This window comes from Zonotrichia leucophrys, chromosome 3, assembly GCF_028769735.1.
Source record: "Zonotrichia leucophrys gambelii isolate GWCS_2022_RI chromosome 3, RI_Zleu_2.0, whole genome shotgun sequence".
Taxonomy (NCBI): domain Eukaryota; kingdom Metazoa; phylum Chordata; class Aves; order Passeriformes; family Passerellidae; genus Zonotrichia; species Zonotrichia leucophrys.
The window spans coordinates 90,910,845-90,930,478 of NC_088172.1; the positions used below are offsets into that span (position 1 = coordinate 90,910,845).

The 19,634-nt window shown below is 41.8% G+C and overlaps 1 long non-coding RNA gene across 1 annotated transcript; it reads left to right on the forward strand.

Annotated features, from left to right (window-relative positions):
• The first annotated feature begins 389 nt into the window (after positions 1–389).
• Positions 390–11,751, forward strand: LOC135445009 (uncharacterized). The gene is made up of 3 exons (XR_010439423.1): positions 390–548; positions 1,318–1,414; positions 11,504–11,751. It is a non-coding gene; the product is annotated as an uncharacterized LOC135445009 (long non-coding RNA).
• Positions 11,752–19,634: the final 7,883 nt, after the last annotated feature.

A 19,634-nucleotide genomic window follows, 5' to 3' on the forward strand; every position in this document is an offset into this window, starting at 1 on the left:
ATAAATGCAGTAGCACATTTCAGATGTCAGTAATGCATTTTTATCTGGCAATTGATTAATGTGCATAATAAGATGGATAGGCCTGTCTGCTGAGATGCTGAACAGTGACATGCAGTGTAGTGCTACTTGAGGAGGAAATAATCTTTTATTTATTATTTTCATTAGGGCTCATAGCTTTGGAAATCAATAGCTGCTCTAAGATGGATATGACATACTTCTACTTCCTGTAACTTATGTAAATATTTGTTTCTAATTATTTTTGAGAAAACATCCTTTCTATGCAGAATCAGCTTTACAATCAAAGCCAGTGTTGGGAGGAACACCCTGATCAGATTATTAATCAGCCGTGAGGAAGTGGATATTTAAAACAGGAGGTGGCAGCCTTGAGTAGTAAGTCAGTGCTGTCTCTGCCTAGTTAGGCTCAGATCCAAATGGAGTCAGAGCTGGGCACAAACAGCTCAGCATCTCAGCCCTTTTTCTGAAACATCACTACGGCAAGCAGCCCAGATAGTGAAGATGGCAAGAACTAGCTTTGTCGGTTTTGCTTGGTAATTAAAAATGTAGCTAATTAGTTTAATACTTTTAATGTGAAGCTATGAGTTTTCCTAGATTTTTTTAACATTTAACATTTAGATGAGTAGTTGTAGCAGGAAAGACTGCATCACACTGCAGAGGCAGAATTTAATCTGTGTCATTCTCCTCTGGATCTGTTTCTTCTAACTAGGAAAATTATGTTGCAGACAAGAATAACTAATAAAATATGGAGTTGATTTATTCAAAGGAAATTTGTGCCTATTTCTGGTCTCCTTTTGGTATCCTGGAATTCTGGGTGATTCTTCATCCCCTAACTGTGGTGTACAAGCAGGTCATGAGGTACTTATATCTTCTTCATGAACTACCATGCAGTAATGCCAAAGTAACTTACTTTTATTAGCAATATCACTGAAATTTTCTAATCCATAAATCAGCAGAAACCCTTGCAACTACACAGTCTCAGCAGACAGAGGAACTTGATGACATCATTGTTTTTCCCCTGTGAAAATGCTTAGTTGGAAAAAAGACAAAAAAAGATTAAATGAATCAGAGTAGCTCCATGCAACCTCCCACTTCTAATCTTTTTGAAGAATGTGAACAGTACCATTCACTGGGAAAAAATGTAACCAAGAGAGTTCTGCAGTGTTGTTAATTTCTGCTGGATATTCATAGTAGGAATTGTACTTGTAAATTTTGTGTATGTATTGATTGATTTTTCCCTACAGCTCCACATTAAAAAAAATTTTTTGGGGCCAAATTTCAAATTACAATTTTTTCCTTCAGATGCATGTGAAAAGTCTTCATTTGAAAGTTTGCTAAGCAACAAATCCTTCAAATAGAACAGCTTCAACTCTGCTCTGCCTTGAAAGCACACATTCATGTAAGTATTGATCCATAACAGAACTAATTTTCTGAGCTTGTTTTTTTTGTCACAGTCTGTAGGCAAAAAATAGCATTTTCCTCTTTTCCCCTGTGGCTTGAATCCTGCAGTTGACCTGTGCATGCACAGATCTGTCTGCTGCACACAGACACCATTGCCTGGATGGATCTACGTGAGAGACCATGTTTTCTGTAACAGTCCAGTCCTGTTAGGCGCAGCAGACATTGTCAAGGAACCTTCTGTTTAATCTTTTTATTAAGCAAATATTTCCTTAAGTTTGCATAAGCAGTTGCCCAGCCATGGCTTCCACACAATCCTTTAATAAGTGGCAGGGTGTGGTGATTACATTTCCTCAGAGGCTTCTCCTCCATCTGACTACCAAAAGTAATTTATTCCTCAGTTCATTTGTTTTATTTCTCTTCCCTTCCTTTGTCTGTCACAGGCAGGCAGATCAGGGAGTTAATAGCTGTCTTTTTAATGCAAGAAGTGGGTGGGGGATGATTCTTTGAGCCGGATTCCCTAAAGAAATAAGGCTTGTGTTATCATTCTCTGCCTAATCCAACCCTCAACATGCAACTCTAATAATGTGGAACCCCACTGGCCATTTCACTTCATGTGGAAGAGGAACAGGGGACTCCAGTCTTCCAGCTTCCTAGCAATTTATGGAAGTGGGTGGCTGGGGGGAGGAAAGAGAGCCAACTACTACCTTCTAGTATTAAGGTACTTGTTAATTTAGGAGAGAGATGCCAAATTTTGAGTACCAAAATACCAAAAAATTTGAGATTTATTTGAAGTCAAGATGAGCACCTCCCTTTGTGTGTGTTTGGCCACTGAAACTGTGAAAGAATGTGCAAAACTTGCTTGATACAGATGATCAGTACTGATCGCTACTTTTAGGTTGAAGGCTGAGTCATAACAGCTGTTCTGTGCATTAATTTAATTTTCATTCCACAGCATTTATGGGATTGGAAAATGTGCCAAAAAGCATTTTGTTCTATGAGGAAGTGTAATAAACTTGGGCCTTATAATGTCTGTGTTGCTGGAGAAATATAGTTTTCTTTTTTTTGAGTAGGTAGTTTTGGAGTCTTAAGGGCTCTCTTTCTGATTGTTGCTTTCTTGGAACAACAGTAGCTGCAGCCTTGGCTGGGTTAGGACATGGACAGATGTCTTGTTCCAGATACAGCTGTGCAGAGAAAAGAGGTTTGCCCTCCACAGCCAAATGGGTGCTTCTAGCTGCTACAAACTGGCCTGTCATGGAGAAGTTTTTATGGGTTTTCTCTAATTCATACTAAGCACAGAGGTGTATCATTTAAATCAGTTTAAAATCCTGGTCTGAGGTATGGCAGCTGGCTCTGCCTCACCTGAGTTAGCAGTACTGCCACGAGCTCTTCTGTTAGCACCCTGAAGAGTGGTCAGGAACTTCTGAGGTAGTTAATCTCACCCACTGGCTCTTCTAGATGTAGAAGAAGCCACCTCTACATAGCCTGAAGGCCTTTTGGTAGTTCCCAAGCATATGGCATCATGGGCAGGACTTCTGCCTGCACAAAAGGTGAGTGACTGCCATTTGGGGATTTGAATATCTGAAACTGAAAGTAAAAAACTGACTCATATGCTTTTACAAACCAGTTCCAGAGCAGAGTCACATTTTAAATTGGGCCACATGTGAAAATGGTTTCTTATGGTGAGAAAAGCTGTAGATATGTGGAAAAGGTATTTGAAGAACTATTTAGTGGTTTGAGGCACTAAGGAGATCTATTCTGCTAGCATAGTTCTCAGAACTATGACTATGAATGGCATGAACAGCTATTTGGGGAACCCTAGCCTTGTGTGTGGCAGAAAAGTCTAAAAGAAATGAGCAAGAAGTCCATGAATAATGGAATCATTGAAGCCTGGTTTCCAATGGATTTGTGCTTCATGCAAGTTCTCCCCCTGGCCTGTATGGTCTTTGTCTTAGATGGATTTTCTGACGCCTGGTAAGAATGAGGCTTTTGCTACACTCTTCCACGGCTGGAGACACCATCTGGATCTCCTCTTTTTCCAGCTAGCTGCCTACTTTCATTAAACTTGAGATGATTTTTTTGTCTTGAAGCCTCTGATTCATTTTCAATTTTAGTTGAAAATCAGCACTGGATTAAAAAGTTACTCTAAGAGGAAGTGAAGATAGCAGAATAGGCGCTCGCACACAAAATATGATGACAAAGCCTTTTTTGTCCTTAGGGAATCAGAACAGTTGGAGAAGGCACTTCCTTTATATTTAGTGATTTCCAGCACTGGCAAGGTTGCCTCATTGGGACATGGAAAGGGCAAATGGAAGCAGCTTTCTAAACTTAAACCTGCTTTCATCTTGTAGCCCTGTTTTATAGAGAACTGAGGGACAGGTTTACAATATTGAACTCTTGTGCAGGGACTTTGCTGGCATTTATTTGGAAGTTGGTTATTCATTAGGTGAAAATATGCTAGGAGTTGGTCTGTATCTATATGTAGATTGCATTTTTCAACTGTTTCTTACATCAATATTACTGATAAGATTAATTTTGCTTAACCTGCTAGTCATTCCAAAATCACATATATTTGTCTAGTGGGGATGAATGAGAAAACAAAATCCAGTATCAGGTGCACAAAACAATCTGCATGAACATGTAGGTCAAGTTTAATAGGTACGTTTTGTAAACCAGAACAATTTTCTGTAATTCTTATCAACACCTTCAACTTTGATCTTCATCTCAGTAGGTAAGAACCCCATTGTTTTGCTAGTGCTTTGGTTGACTTGAATAATAGTCTTCCTTTGACTATTTGAGAACATGTAGCTGAAATATCTGGTAGTGGCACACTGTGCTTTTCTCCCAGGGAAAAAACACAAAAGCTTAAATGGAAAAGGAAAGAGGAACCTATCAGAAGAACTGTTCAGAATAAACAGCTGTGTGCATGTCCTCTCTGTCTGTGAAAATTTCATTTAATTCCAGGCCTGGGCTTGAATAACCTACTTCATGTTTGCTAGCACCAGCTGAAAATTTATTCTACACAGAGAATATGCACCTTTTTATTCTACACAGGGAATGTATACCATGTATCAGCCCTGGTAAGAAGGAAAGGTGGGTTTCATGGAGATTATGTCATTGCCTGTAAAAAAAGATACATCTTGACTGCAGAAAACAAAAGGGCTTTATCTAGGTGCTTAGCCAAGTGCAAACCTTTTTTCACCAAATAGAAAATATCTGTTGACATAACTAGGATGGAAGAATATGTATAGATAGGTGTGACAAAAAACCTCCTTTGCTTCACTGAAATTCTCAGTAAAAATGTACCCTTCAGTAGGGCTTGTAACAGAATAATATTTCAATTAAACGAACGGTAACTTATGGCTCTGGAAAGTAATAAAGCTTCTACAAGAACTATATGTACAGTACACCCTAGGATGTGTTGTCTAACAGCACAGCTCCAATCCAGGGAAAAGTACTTCTTAAATCTGAGGAAGTTAATTCCTATTCCCTGCTTTTATTTCTTCTATTACTCTATTTTATTTCTTATATTACTTTATGAGATAGCATGCTTCTGCATTAAATTCCTGTCTTCTTGGCCTTACTTTTCCCATTTTAATAGGCAATCAGTTTGCAGGGCATGAGCCCTTCTTCCAACAGTTCCAGTTTATAATATTGACTGTCACTGAGGCAGTGAGAGCAGTGTTTCCCTCTGTAAGGAATTCAGGGTGGTGTCAATCCTGCTAAATGACTTTCACAACACTGATACAGGTGGTGTGACTGGGGCTTGAGTGGCTCCTGCCTGAGCAGTCCCGGCCTTGTAAACTAGCACTGCTCAGATCTGTGCTTGCACAACCTTAGCCAACACCTGAATCAGCTCCAGGGCCAAGAAAGACTGCAGTGGGGGGTTTTCCAGGCTCCTTAGGCTGTTTTCCTGCACGTAGTGTTTGCCAGCAGGTTAGAACTGAGCCTTGTGCATCATCTCTGAGTGCTGGGTAGGTATGGGAAACAAGAGCTGTCTTCCAGTACAAGGCCTCCTTTAGATACCATGAAGCTCAAGTGCCTTCCCTCTGTTAATACCAACAATTCATCTACTGCTACCACCTGAATCTAAGTAGTTTGAGGTGATCTTTGTACTTATCAGACTATGCAGCTAAACTGGTTCTTCTGATTCTGTGAAGGGAAGGGGCTTGTTTGTGCGACCTTGGGAGCCAAACATGGGTATGTGTTCCTGGCTGCAGGAGGAACAAATGGCTGTGGAATTTGGAGACTGGGAGACTGCTTAGAGAAGTATTACTACACATTCATCCTATCCTGGATAGCCTTTCTTTGACCCTGTATATTGAAGTGTCTGTGTCATGGAAAACAAGTCTTAACCACAGACACTGTCTGGAGTGTGACACTGGTGCCTGAGAGCAGAGACCATACTCAAAGCAGCTGTGGTCTTCCTCTTAACATGCTCAGTGTAAGTCACAGCACCTCAGGTCACATTTTCCAGTGCTATTTTCAATGGTTCTTGAGTAGTATTTTGAATATTACCAACTTAAAAATTAATTGTTGCCCAATAATATTTCACTGGTGAATATCTGAGAAAATCTGAAAGCTACAGGGCAGTCTTTCATTTAATTTCTTTTTTCTTTTCTCCTTGCCCCATTTTTTCCCCCTTGAAGATGGCACAGCTTCAAATATAGAGATTTTTTACTCTATGATTTCATGCCTTGAATTATGACCTCATCACTCCAGACCAATTTCTCATAGTCATTTAGCAGTACCTCTGCTAAATGGGGATATGTAAGTTAACTGTGAACACAGTGAAGTTAAGAAAAAGCATTTGGTCAACTTTTAGAACCCAGACCAAAACTTTAGTGCCAAAGCATGGAAACTCTGGGTTTTTCCTAATGAAAATGAACAAACTGAATTATTGAGACAATAAAGATGGTATTGTACACAGTTTTGCTTTTCTTATTACACATTCTATTCATTTTTCTTATCAAAGAGAACAGAAGTAATTGAGAAAGTAAAATGAACCACCCTCTAAGGGCCAGCCAGCTTCTCTCACCAAATGGTCAGTAGGCAGTAAACAGGCAACTCAGAAGATAATTTATTCTCTCCATCTTTGATACCCATTTCAGGTGAGAGGAACTCATCCCGCAGAAGAAGGAAGGGTGTAGTTTTGTATGTGCAGCTATCACTGCTTAGCTTTCAAATTAACACTAACAACCTTATCCAACCTGTTTTTGTGACTAGAACCTAATGAAAATTCAGTCAATATTTGCAAATGCAAAGCTCTGCAGCACTATAAGTGTTTCTACTATATTTCACCCTGTTCCACAGAGCAGCAGAGGAGATTTTTAATTTACCCACTCAGAACAAAGTGCTGATTTGGCTCTGTGCTTCTTGGAAACCATCTTTGCTCAGCTATTTCCTGTTATTTTCACCAGTTTTGTATTTCAGAAGAGAACGGGGACCCAGTCAGAATCTCTTTGTGTTTGTGGCAGTGTGAGGTTGGACAGATGTAGGTGGGTGCTATTTGCAGGTGAAAAGGGAATGGAGAGCAAAAGCACTGCAGAAAGTTTTCTCCTTTTAGCTGCGAAGCTTTGATGCCTGAGGCCAGCAGCCACAGCGAGCACAGCAGCACTGGCCTTGCTTGCCACGTTCAGCAGAAGCTGCTGAATCTCATTTCCTCAGACCTTCAGCAGTTTTCATTGCTGTTCCTCCTTTCGTGCCGAGACACAAACTGTGAGCCGGGTCGTGCTCGCTCTGGCAGCTCCTGTGACACCTCACCTCTGTGGGTGGCCTTATTTCAAACCTTTCTGGATGCCAAGTTGAATTAAGTGTTTCCAGAATCTGCGGATGACCTGGCAGGAACTGAATGATTGTCCATAAAACCATTTGCATTTTATGTTTTGTGCCCTTGACAGATAAGTGGTTGGGAAGTTTGTTCACATGCCATCTGCACCTGCTAGCCTTGCCATGCAGGAATGGGTAATTTCCTTTCCAAACATGATTGGCTTCTGATATCAGTAGGAAATTGGCAGCTCTTCTATGAAAATAGTATCCAGTTTCCTCTTTTCGATTTCCACTGAGATAGGAAAGGAGTTGTTATTGTTATGGTCTCAGTGCTCTGTCCAAGTTCTCTTCCCCACATAACTGCTTTTTCAGTCATTCAAAGCCAGTTTGTCAATAGTACACAGCATCATATCTTCTACTGTGTATGAGATTATTGCAAGATCACTTTTTCCCCAATATCGCAGGCTTCATTCTAAACAGAATTGCACAACCTACAGTAAAAAGATGTCCTCCTTCTTTTGTCTCTTGGTCTTTCTTCCTCATTTCTATGAAAGAAGAAGAGAATGCAGAACAAAGTGTCTATCTGGTGCTGGTGGTAGGGCTTAAGAAACAACATCATGGAATTGAAGTATACTTTTCTTCCTTTTTCTTTGTCATATAAAAGCATTGATGCCAAGTGTCACTCACAGTGCTTTCAATTTTCTTCTCAAATGGCAGGAAGCTGTTGCAATGACTTCTTTGTAAGGGGTGTTTAAATCAGCAGATAGGGAATCAGTTGTGCTGGGCAGAATGCAGGCCATTGCCTCATCTCCAGCCTCAAGTATCCCCTTTGCAGAGAGCTACAAAGGAGTTTTTTGCTGACAATAAGATGGTGAATTTTGTTTCCACTCTAAACAGCATAAAGCAACTGTGTTGGCTTTACAAGTGATTTAAAGGTTTGCTCTCCCTTTAAGTTAGGTTAAATTTTTTTGGGCATCCAATGTGTGCCATATATCTTTTTCTTCCTGTCAGTTACTGGAGATGGAGACAGAACTGTGGTTTTGTCTGTGCTTTCATGTAGCATTATTAATGAAACAGGTAATCCTATTTGTCTTGAAATCAAGGCAAAGATCTCTTGTGTTCTGTCCATCTGTTCCAGACACCAACAGCATGCTCATCACCATGGTATTGGAACAGTCTGGTACACAAATAGCAATCAGCAGTTATTAACATAATATTGTTACTTGGTCCATAAAGCTAATATTGGCAGAGATACAAGACATCACTCACTGTGAGACAGTTTCTCGGGTGATGTACTTTGTTCTGCCAGAATATGATAATATTCTGTATAAAAGTCAGTAAAAGGATGATTTTTTTGTTTGTTTGTTTCATGAAAGCAGCAAAAATTGCCAGTATAATGTAAATATATCAAAAAATTGTCTTTACATCCAGTAATTTACAATCCATTGTTATCTAGTTGTAGAGCAGAATTCTTTGGAAAACAAAAGGGCTTTTTTTTAATATGTATTAGTTCAAATCAAACCACTAAAAGTTCCTCTTTCCTTCCCTTTTTCCCAGTTGCTGATATAGACTGATACAGGACTGGCTTTTTGCATGCAGAACACCATTTATTTCAAACTGGACCTGACAAGTTCAGGTCTATTCAGCAGGTGATCTGTAGTGCTGAAGGACTGGCATGTGATTGCAGCCCACCAGGAATCTCCAAGTCTCCCAAAATATCCTGAACACCCACAAAATTTGGATGTTCCTTATTTGTCCTTACTCCCTTTCATACATCTCATTTATACATGTTCAAAAGCCCAACTTCAAATGCCTCCTTTTTGTTTTGTCACTTTTCCCTTTGATGCAACCTAAGGATTTTTTTCAGAGTTGAACACAGCTACCTTTAAAATCCCTGGTATTTAAATTTCTGGTCCAAAGGAGTATATATTCTTCTGAAGTGGCACATTTGTGCCAATCCAGTTAAATTAATAGCCCATCTATACATCACTTTTCTTCCCTTCTTAATCAGCAAATATACCTGGGAGACCTATTTTGTAAGCTTGTCTACAGAGATTTCTATATCACAGCAAGATGGAGCCCTTTGATCCTGCAGCTTCACAGGGGCTGCAGCCATGAAACAAAAGTGAAACCAAGGCATTGTGGTTGCTGGGTTTTGTACACAACAACCTTTGCTTGCTCTAGAAGGCAAACTGCTGCCAAACTAGAATTTCTCTAAGCATTATAGTGCCCATACCAATGCTGCTCTAATGAGAGGGAACATCTTTTTCTGAGCTGGTTGTGATGATGTCAGTGGGGATGAGCAGATTGTGTCAGCAATTACTACTCTTTCAGGGAACATGAAACTTAAAATGGTCATGGTGTTGGTTCAGTCTCCATTTTTATATCAATGGCTTCTTTTTTTTTAAAGTTAACTACAATAACTAGCTACTATTAATAATTAACTGTTAATAATCACAATAAACTAATTTAAAAATGTAAATGGATTCTTAAGGATGTTGTTGCCAAATGGAGCCATCCATTTGTTTGGAAAGGCCAACTGGAACTTGTTATAAGAAAAGATCATTTTCTGCAAATCAGCTCTGTCTTGAACACTATTTGTGTTTAAAACTATTACATTTAATAGCAACTAGCTTTTGGCTCAGCTAAGGGAAAGAGTCTAAAGCACTGAGTGATTCTCATACATGTCTAGATGCAATGAAGGGCAGAGGGCAGCATTTTTATCCTGTCATTCCCTGTTATCACTCTCAGTTATTAAGCAAGAGGTGGGTATTAACATCAACTTTGCCTCAAACATTTAGTAGATGTTACTTACTAGACAAAGTGCATGTGCCCCATGTTATTTCTTTCTGGGCCTGTCTCTGGATGCATGCCACATTATCCTTTGGGATATAGCCCAGTGAGCAGGAGAAATGGGTTTGAACTTGGCAAAATGGCAATAAGCATAAAGGTACAGTTGGAACTTTCCTGGAATACTCTCTCCTGTCTTATTATCCTAGGTCAGGACATTGGTTCTCTGCAGTCAGATGCTTTGGAGCAATGTTATGGAGAGGAATGAGTAATTTCTGACTCAGTTTAGTGCATTTATCAGGACTGAAAAAGTTACAGCTGGACTAAGTGCCATGTCCACAGCTTGTTTCATGAAGCTCTTTTTGTCATGTACAGTGACTGCCCACCAATAGAAAATGAAGATGCATTGCTTCAGCTTTTATAAGAAAGATCTGTGGCAAGTTGTGATGTATCCCTGAATACAAAAAGTTTCCAGGGCCTGTTAGGTCTCTCTGCTCCTGTGCCTGCAGTGAACATTGCAACAGTTCATGTTGCCACTGCACAGTCTCCCCTTGTCCTCTTCATTTGAGATAGGCTGCATCCTCCTCAGTAATCTTTGAGAGTTATGACTTAGAGCACAAAATGTAACCACTAAAATAAGGCACAATTCTGAATGACTAGTTGAAGCAGGATTTGGGGGAGAATGTGTCATAGTTTTGTAGAACTGGGTGCCTTTCAGAATATCTGCTTGGAGTGGGGTGCTCATTCAATTCACCACGTGTTACACTGGGCACGCTCTAGAAAAGATCAGACACTGCTATGAATTAACAAGGAGGGCTGGGATCTCTGATATTGCTAATTATGTGTTGGTGGACAGCACAGTAGCCCATTGTGCTTTCTGAACTAGAGTATTAGAACAAAAAAAAAGCAGTGAAAAGTCATCACTGCAGAAGCTGTCACCCTTGTTCCCTTGTGTGCTCTGTCTCTTCTACGGGGAGGTCTCATGGATACCAAAGACAAAAGCAAATGTAGTTGTCCTGATTATTTCTTGATTCTTCAAATCCCATCACACACAATAATCCTCTGTGGCTTTCTGCCCCACACCATGTTTTGGTGCTCTTGATTTAGGTAGGATGTTGCTATGGCCTTTGAACCACACATTTTAGCAGATTTCGTATTTGGACATAAAAGCCCAGATATGGAATGCATAATACACAGGGCAATATTGTGTTAGAAAACAGGCAAAATTAAGTAGTTAATATCATGTACTCAAACTGTCACCCTTTTTTGCAGGTCACCAAAGGAATCTCATTAGTTAGTTAATAGAGGCAATGCATGCAGTGTGTAGGGAGTGACTGCATTTAACTATTAATTACTTGATCTTTGAAAAGCTTTTTTTCTTAAGGTAAAAGGATCAAACAATTTCAATACCTTATCTCAAATAATATTATTTGTAGTTATTTTTTGCAATAGCAAATGGAATGTAAATAGCTAATGTTGAATTTATAGCTCCTGAAATTATATGTGTTCTCTCTCTTTTGCTTGCTTTCAGGAAGAAACTGGAGAGCTGCTTCATCAGTGCCAATCCAGTCTGTGGCTGGTCTCATGAAAAGGCTCTTATTGATGAATTAGTGCAGCTACCCTCCCAGACATGGAAGAATACCTCATACAAAAAAATCCATAGGTGACTAACAGGTGTGGTAAGCAGCCTGTGAGATTTGGGAGAAACATTCTGGTATACCTGGAAATCAACCTAGATCTAAATTACCTGCCATTGTGGATATTTTAGTCTTAATTGATGCTTTTCCACCACGTTTCAGAACGTATCCTTTATCTGAACAGCTTTGCTTTCTTGTTTGTTTGTTTTTTATGTTTGTCAGTCATTACACAGTACTATTTAGAATCAATTTAGCACCCTTCCATGTGTTGAGTGGTTGTGGTGAGTGATGATTGCAGGATTAGCCTGCTAGTAATTAAATGTTGCTGCCTCTCAGCTTGAAAATGAAACATCTCTATGGAATTTAAGAGTTTCTTGCTTTATTTAGGCTGGGCATGTCTAAATAGTAGGGGTAGGTTTACCAAGTCAGTACAGGCACAGTGCAATCATAAAATGATACATTTTAAAAGCAAAATGAAGAAGAAGAGTAGAAAAAGAGGAAGAAGAGAAGAAGAAATTGGGAGAAGGAAAACAAATTCAACAAATCATTAAAACTTTGAATTGCATGGGAAATTTTCTACACTTTGCTGAATCTTGGGTGTAATTTCTTAATCTTGGCTTTGTGATATCCAGGTAAAGATACTCATTTTTACTCACAGTTGGGTCTCCAAAATTTGTAAGTGTCAGGCTGTGTAAAATAGGACATGTTTCCTTTTGTTGAAGGGGTACCTGTCTCAGTAAAGCAGAGGCTGAGTTCCATACCATTTGTGAACCCACTGAATGCTTGATTTTCATATTTGCTTTACTACTATGAAGAGTTTTACCTCTTGAATTCACTGATTAATGTTCTAAGCAGAATGAAGCCCTTTTTTATTTTTCTCAAAATCTGCTATCAAAAATCACATTATTTCAGCATTCAAAGACAGTTGTTTGCTTCTTCAAAGACTTATTAGACTGATCTGTCCCATGCTCCTCACAGGACTGTAGCAGTGTAACCTCATGTGATAAAAAATGCTGAACTTCTGTTTGAAATACTAGGGATGATGCCTAATCTTGAACAGACATCAGAAGGATTTTAAATAAAGGTTGTCACTTAGAGAGCAGTGCCCTCACTTAGTTTTCTGTCTGGCCTGTGTTAGGGTAAAGACAAAGGCATTTGAAGGTTTAATCAAAGCAGAGGGTGAGCTTTTTACCTTTAGCTCTTGTTACATTTAAGTATTCATGCTGAATAACAATAATAAAGATTAATCTCATCTGGCTTTCTGTTGATTGTTAGTTTAATTTAGTGTATGGCAACTCAAAGTTTAGTCTGCCAGCCAACGAAGGTATGCAGTTATCAACATTACTGATAGGATAAACCAATTATGTAAGCTTATTTTCAAATATCCCCAAATCCCATAATACTTAACCAAGTAAAACCCTTGAGCTAAAATGTACCTGTTTACAGAAAGGTACAATATCAAATAGAGGTTTCATTCAGAACTTTGGGTAGACCAATTGGCCTTGTTGGCTGCTTTTTTTTTCTCTGTTGCCATTTTTAGGTATGAAATATATCAAACTGAAAAGAAAAAAGTATGAACAAGAAAAACACAGTTGTAAGAAAGAATTTTGAGAGTTTTCAGAAAGGTTTGAGAGTTTTCTTTGCTTGCAAGGCTGTGGAGGCCCAAGCCCTGAACAGTATGTTCTGAGTCTTGAGTGTCTGGTTAGTGCTGCATCTCTGAGCTGTAACAGTATTTCCCAAACCCTGTGTCTAACCATTGCCTTGGCAGGACTCCAGACTAACCCTGTGGGGAGAGGAAAGTGCCTGTGGAGCTTGGCAAAGTTGCTTATCCTTTCCTCCTGAAGATATGCATTTGTTCCTGGGTAGTGTGGGAGGTGGCTCCTCCTTCCTGCATTTGTAGCCACCATGGAGACAGATAATTCCAGAAAACGTCTAATAATATAATTGCAGACCCAAATGTCGTTACAGAGGTCTGAGACTCTCTCTCCTGACACTAAATTGTACATGCATGTGCAAGCAGTGTCACAAGCCTGCTCATAAATGCCCCAAACCAAGTTAGACAGAGACTCCAAGGGATGAGAACAGCATGCCAAGGGCCAAGAAAGACAAAAAAAGCATAAAGAGATTCAAAGTTTAGATCATGGAAAGTGTGAAATGATACTGTCAATGTCAGGCCATGAGAAAAGGGAGGCATTCTGTTGTTGAATTGCATATTGCAGGTCCCTGTAAGCATGCAATACAGAAAGTATTGAAGATGCTGTGCAAGGCAGGTGTGTAAAAGGATGAGCGAACAGAGGAGTACCATGAGCAAAGAAAAACTGAGAAGAAAGTTTCTGAAAGAAGAAAAGGTCAGAAGAGAACCTGGTGGCACAAAAGCTGATAGGGAAGAAAAGGGGCGTGACAGCACAATGAAGGCTGAAAGAAAGCACAGCCATTGCTTTAATTTGCTGCTTTTCATTGGAAATGTATCCTTTTGCCTGTTCTGGGTGCCATGCAAACGTGTAAGAACATACAAGCTTTTCAGCTTGCCAGGGTGAAAGAGCCTTCCAGAACTCTGGTGTCAAAGGCACCTACAAGACCCAAGGAAACAACCTTCAGTATGAATCAATGCCAGTGTTCAATAACATCCGGTGCCAGGCAGGGAGAGGCCAGCCCAGCTGGGTGAGGACATGCCAGGGCATTTGGATGGTAATTGGCTGATGGATGGAACTCCTGAACAAACAGATACCTAGGCAAAGAGCAGAGCAGCCAAATTCCAGGGAGCACTGCCCTGCTATCTCCCTGTGTTGCAAAATCTGTGAGTCAGAGGGAGAAGACAGCCCTGGGCAGTACCTGCAGGGAGTACTCTGACCCCCACTTCTGCAAACCTTGTGTTTTTGTGTGCTTCCAGGCAGGACTCTGCCCCATGTCTGTGGGGAGGTGAACCAAGGTCTGCAGCAGGAACAGAGGGTTCATTTCCGGGAAGGAGATGAGTGCTGCCAGCAGGACATCGGGAGACAGCACCCTCAAAGCCCAACCTCCTGTTGCAGAGTTGCGGTCCAGAGTCTGAGCTGTCATTATAAAAACAAACAGGCCAGATCCTCAGCTGGCACAAAGCCACAGGAACTCAGCACAGTAGCTCGAGCTGTGTCTTCTTTATTGCTTGGGGCACTGAAGATTATGATTGAAAAGATGCCCAGGATGTAACAGATGAAGTAAAGTGTCCTGAATTTACCAGCAGCATTAAGTAAAAGCCTAAGTTGCTTAATTTATCCTTGGAATCATTTTAGCAGTGAGCTTTTTTTACCTTTCTTGTGAGTGCTGCCATAAATGGCCTGTGGGAACAGCGGAATTGTCATATCTGGACATTTTCAAGAATATCGCTATTGAGATTCAAATAGATGCAGCTGAAGCAGAGGAACTTGAGTAGAGCATCTCCTGGAGTCCCTTTCAACCTTCTTTTTTTCATTATTTTAGCAAATCTGTTCAGTTGCTGTCCTAAGCTGGCAATTTTACCCTGCTTCCAGAGGCTTGTGTCCCAGAAACTCCAGCTCCCAAACCCCTCTATTTCCTACATGGCTACTCATACAGTGAAAATGTAGTTTTGTCAGTTTTGCAAAATATTGTGAAATCAAGATCTGAACTGTGGCAACAGTGTGAAGTAAAACAGAAAGATATCAAAGTTAATAGGTAACCTGCTTATTACAGTGTTTCATGTCCTGCTGAACATAATTTTCCACTTCAAATTTAGCTGACAGTTGCCCTAAAAACACAAATGTGCTCACAGCAATACTGAAGCAAACTAGACTTGAAGAAAGGAACCAGAACAAGGTGCTAGATCTCCTTCTAGGAGTTTTCCTAATGAGATTTGCTCACCACAGTTGGATATCTGCTCCCAGAGCATCCTGCTGTATAACTGTGCTGAGAGGACTCCAACAAAGTAGGAATGATGAGGAGGACTCTATTGATATCAGAAGGTTAATTAATTATTTCTTATACTATATTATTTTATACATTTAAAACTGAATTTGCTAAGCACACAACAGTACTCATTTTGTGACTGTCCACTGACAGTCTGCACACACACACTTGGCCCTGATAAGCCAAGGAAAAAAACCACCATGATTTTGAGTAAACAATCTCCATTTTGCATTTTAGTTTTGCACAAACACAGGCACAGCAAATGATAAGAATTGTTTTTCTTTTCTCTGAGGTTCAGAGAATGTGAATTTCAGATATATTCTTGGGAAGATGTGCCTTGCTTTTCTCTGTGAAGAGAAATGTGAGGCTTCACTGCTATCACTTCACATCCAAGTGCTCTTGACACTCCACCCTGCCAGTACCTCTTGTCTGCTGCCTGTGGCTGGGACCAGTGTGAAACCTTGGGCTCCGTTCCCCTCGCTGTAGGAGATGAAAGCACAGGCCAGATGTCCAGCCAGAGAGGTAGAGCTGGACATGAGCTGGTTCCTGGTGACTCATAAACCACTGAATTCCCTTAAAGCAATGTGTGATAGTGGACCAGCTCTGTTAAACAGTTCCAGAATACCATTTTCCTGTCCATGATTGTTTTCCAGACATCTTACTTCATCTGAGTATGGGTACATTTGTACTTTCCCTCCCAGGGGTACCACAGGTCCATCAGCAACTTCTCCCTTTTCCTCTAGTTCCTAAATCAAGAATTAATAGGAGGGGTTTGTTGGCACCATTTTAGGTGTGCTGCCAGCACATCTGACATGGCCTGGTTCTATTCTCTAAAAACCACTGGCAGCTGACAGGTCCTGCAGAAAATGATGCACATGGGAGGGCTGAGCGAGGCGAGAGAGACGCTGCTGTTGATAAGCTGCAATCAGTGTTTGCTCCCCAGCACTGCCAGCACCCAAACAGCCAGCTGCAATGTTGTGTGCTCCTGGTGCCTGACCTTCTCCTGAGGCTGCTTCCCACTCCACAGACCAGACACCGAGAGGGGGCAGGGGAAATGCAGGGAAAGGCAGGAGGGCAAATAAATACCTGGATTGCTTTTTTTCCTGATTTTATACATAGTCCAGGGAAAAGGACCTAGCAGGGGGCAAATGATTCCTGAGCACTGCTGTGCTAACATGACAGCTTTATGGGGAAGCAGTTCTGGGTCAATTCCTCCTACTTTTGGTTCAAGAACTGTTATGCAGGGGAAAGAAAGACAGTTCCAGGGTAAAATTGTGGTAGGGTGCCAGAGAGCACACCTGAAACCTCCCTTTGCTCTGTGACTGAGTGGTGTGGTTATATACCTTAAAAATATGGACGATTTTCTAAAAAGTAAGGGCAGAAAAGAAAGGCAGAATGGATCCTGTGCAGGTTGCTGCTCTCTGCAGGTGGTGCCATCCCAGTGTCACTGCCAGCCCCCTGGCACGGGGGGAGCTGGGGCTCTGTACTGCAAAACCTGTGCTCATGCAGCTGCAGCATTTCTCCTCCATCATCTGTGCTCTTTTTCCTCCTTCCTTTCCCCCCTTACAGTGGCCATCAAAGCTTGCTTTCTCTCTCCCTCCCATCCTCTGTCCTCTTATCCCCTCATTCCTCAGAGCTCTCTGGCACAGGCCTTTTGTGGCCTGGGGAGGAGAGAGATGGGAGCAGGGGAGGGCAGATCACCTGAGTGGAACCAGGAACCAGCAGAGCTCAACCTCAGAAACACCAGTTAGTGGGTCAGGATGCTGCCCCAGGGTGGACAGGACTGAGGAATTTGGGTACAGGTGGAGCCAGTCTGTGCTCATGGCTTTCCTTGGCTGCTCTGGTAGAGCACTGCAGCCAAGCCGAAGGAAATTCTGCAGCTGATTTTACCAACAGGCAGAATCCAGCCCTGAAGGTACATGAAGAATGTCCCCCAAACTGGCATCTGATACTGTTCCCTGCATTGGATCCTGCTAGAGGAAAACAAATGAGGCCCCTCTGACCTCCCAGTGTTCAGGACAAAGCACAAATAACCCCTGAAGGCAGGAGGAGGGACAGGCCAGAATGTGGCAGAGGAGTATAAATCATGGCTGTGATCCCAGACAGAAACCAGGCAGGGGTCCTGAGCCTGCTCATCCAGTCAGACGGGTACACGTGCAGACACTGGGCTGCGGATGGTGACACCACAGCACCAGGTGACCTCAGCCTGCCACATGGGAAGCAGAAAGCCCCCCCTGCACCTCCTGCAGAGCTGGAGGGGATTCACGTCCCCACTTGTTCCCTCTGCCCTTACACCCTGCAGCCATGAGCTGCTATGGCTGCCACACTGCCCGGGCAGTCACACACTTTTAGACATGGAAGCTGATACTAGATTAAACACACTTTTAGACATGGAAGCTGATATTTCTCTGAAATGAAACAGCTTCCCACACTCTTATTAAGCTGTGCCCTACTTCAGAAATAAATCTAATTTGGAATTTCATAGCTAGCTGGTGCTGATGTTGGTTTGTCCCTGTGTCTTCTCTGATTTGGCTGGGTACATTTAGCAGCACCATACGTGGCAAAGTCCTATTTATTGTGGCTTGTGAGCATTATTCCTCACAACAGAGTAAGAAATTGGGGTGGTTGGAGCTTTTTGTTTCATAGGGGCAGAGAAAAGTTAAAGCTCAAATGTTTAAAATGTCCCTGTGAAACCACTTTTCCTGTATTGAGCAGAAAATGAATTGCTGTCTGCTAAATGAAGTTTGTCATCTGGGGTATTCCTGCACATCTGGTCACCTTCCATGGAGTGCCTAAAGAGAACTACTGTACCAGAGAGGAGAGCACATTTCAAAGGGCTCGCTGGATTTCTGACGGCAAACATCAAACAAAACGGGCATTGTTTCACAGATACACAAAGTAATGGAGAAAGGGAAGTGGAAACTTCAGCAATGACCCCCACAGAAGCAACAGAACATACAGCAAGTTATGTGGTAGATTCAGCTGCAGATTGCATTACCCAGCCAGCAGAGCAGAGAGAGAGGAAACCCAAACCCTGTGCAAGCAGCGCTCAGTGTTTCCTATTGCAGCCACCACACTCAGCTGACTTCGTGTAAGGAACTGAACCTAACCAAAACCTCGAAGATGTGTGCAGCGTGAGTGGCTTTTCTTCATCTCATTGTGGGGAGAAAAAGGGGCTAGAGCACAATTTCAGTTCCTCTGGGGCTTCAGCTCTAGTCTGGTGCTGTCCAAGTGAAAGACACCCATTCCTGTGGGTTATCCCAGTTATTATTTAACACCTAGATGTCTGCAGTAACACCTCCCAGCTTGTAGCCCAAGTCCTGCACACACACCCCTGCACAGGTGTTTCAGTGATCTCACAGTCCATGTGCAGGTTGTCCCCCCTGTCCTTTGAGCTGGTTGGAAGATAAACTTTGGTCGTGTATTATACAGTGCCCTTTGTAATGAAAGAACCTCGGGTAATGTGTATTAGTGGTGGGATTTAAATTCCCGAGCTGATTACAAGGAGCTGTTGGAAGGTTTAGCAGCGCCCTGTGTGTGAGTCTGGAATGATGTGTACTGTTCTGTGCTTGTGCTCTCTCTGGTGCTGTTGAAAAGGCCAGGGCTTTGCTAGCAACAAACCTGAGAACATCAACAACTGAAGTGTCAGCAATACAATTCGACATTCGGCAAGACTGTTAAAAGTGGTTGACCAGAAACCAGTTTCCCATACTGTGAAATCCTCCAGCTTTAACAGATTGCTTGCTCAGAGATCCCAGGTGTGTGGCAGTCTCTCCATGCCCACTCCCCAGCAGTCACTTGAGCGTAGAAATATTTACTGTGCCTAAAGAATGTAGTGAAATATGATTAATGCTTGTAAAGAAGTTTTGATAATAGATGCAATGGCAGATTTTTTTTGATAAAAGATGCAAAAAGGGACAGTGAGTTATAAATTCAGGTGAAGAACACAGGCCTTAGAGGAGCTAAAGATGCCCTGGGCTGCTCCAGATGCGCTTCCCACGTTCAAAGTGGGAAAGCCTCAGAGTGCAGAGCCTCCCTCCATGGCTGCCCGCGGAGCGGAGCGGCTGGCGGGGCTCCGGAGCGGGCTCTCCCTGTCCTGGCCGCCTCCCCGCAGCCGCTGCTGGC